The sequence below is a fragment of the Rhopilema esculentum genome, chromosome 2 (genome assembly GCF_057945365.1).
Source record: "Rhopilema esculentum isolate cy_ngs chromosome 2, ASM5794536v1, whole genome shotgun sequence".
Taxonomy (NCBI): Eukaryota; Metazoa; Cnidaria; class Scyphozoa; order Rhizostomeae; family Rhizostomatidae; genus Rhopilema; species Rhopilema esculentum.
The window spans coordinates 4,900,723-4,901,947 of NC_142816.1; the positions used below are offsets into that span (position 1 = coordinate 4,900,723).

Genomic DNA, 1,225 nt, shown 5'->3' on the forward strand with positions numbered 1-1,225 from the left:
CTTTTAACAAGTTTTGAAAATGTTGTAATGAGCAGGGCTAGTCTTCATTTCATAGGAATCTCTTTGATAATTACACAAAGCCGATGTCAAGGGTAGCTTTATGAAAGGGCACTTTCGCCCCCTTGTCCTTCCTACAAAAGAGCAAGAAAAGTGGTTGCCCCTGGGCCTGGGCCCCCTTTCCAGCGTCCCTGAAAAATCTTATCATACTAAAACCTTTGTTTGCAATCAGGAGTCTTCACAGTCATTCGGCGATAGCACTGAGCCTAAAATCTCTTTGGCGAATCCTGTAAAAATTAAGAGCAGCGTTGTTTATCGAAATACATATGCTATAGTTATAATAATATTTAATGTCTTAAAACTTACTAATACATGCCATTTATAATCGTTTAATGTTAACTTCAAATGAAGAAATAAGGCGTAAAAACACTCTCCTTTAATGCAATCTGTCAGTGTACTTATGTAAATGTGTATATTTTCATAGCAAGGAGAGTGTGGAAAGATTTGTCCTGGGCAGGGACAGATTTACCTAGGGGAGCGGGGGTGCGACACCTCCAATATTTTTGTGTCTTTCGGTAAATTTTGCTTTGATTGGGAAATAGCACTTTTCAGTAGTCAGTAGCAGCAAAGAAATGCAAATAAATAAATTATTTATTTTATTATCTGTTTTATCCAAAAATTAAAACAGAAGTTAAAAGATGAGCATTTCCATCATTTTCCAGTTGTCTGAAGGGTATGGCAAAAAGCCAATTATCATCCAACACTCCCCAATCCTTGCCACTTAAATCTGTCCATGGTCCTAGGCCCCTATAGTAGAAATAATTCTATTCTGTGCTAATATTATCGAAGGCTGTTGTTAACGATTATTTAGTTAAAAATGAATAGATCAAAGAAATTGGCAAGTCTTTTAGCTGTTCGTTCTTGATGTCTCTAATAAGTTATCTTCGGTATATGAATACGACAACATGATTATTTCATTTATCTTATCTCAGAAGTACTTGTTTTGGATTTGTGGATAAAAAGTTGAGGGTTACTCATCGTATAAAGATGCCTACCAGACAAAAAATTCAAACGGCGTTGCCTGCGAGACAGTACTCCTATTTGTAATTGGATTTGTTCAGTTGATTTTGGATATACTACGGTGATCCATCCTAAAGCAAAAATATGTTTATCCTTTATAATTATGTTTGTATAAAAAACAATCAAGGAAGAAACAGAAAAACAAACA

At 35.3% G+C, this 1,225-nt stretch overlaps 1 long non-coding RNA gene across 2 annotated transcripts in view; it reads right to left on the bottom strand.

Moving 5' to 3' along the window:
• Positions 1 to 211: 211 nt before the first annotated feature.
• Positions 212 to 1,225, bottom strand: part of LOC148960576 (uncharacterized) — a 31,038-nt gene continuing 30,024 nt past the window's right edge. The window contains exons 4-5 of one of the 2 annotated variants that reach the window (XR_016143883.1): positions 1,053 to 1,148; positions 212 to 284 (exon numbers count right to left, since the gene is read on the bottom strand). This is a non-coding gene — a long non-coding RNA (uncharacterized LOC148960576). Of the gene's footprint in view, positions 285 to 325; positions 1,149 to 1,225 lie in introns of those variants that run through there. The other variant, XR_016143882.1, reaches the window with a different exon arrangement.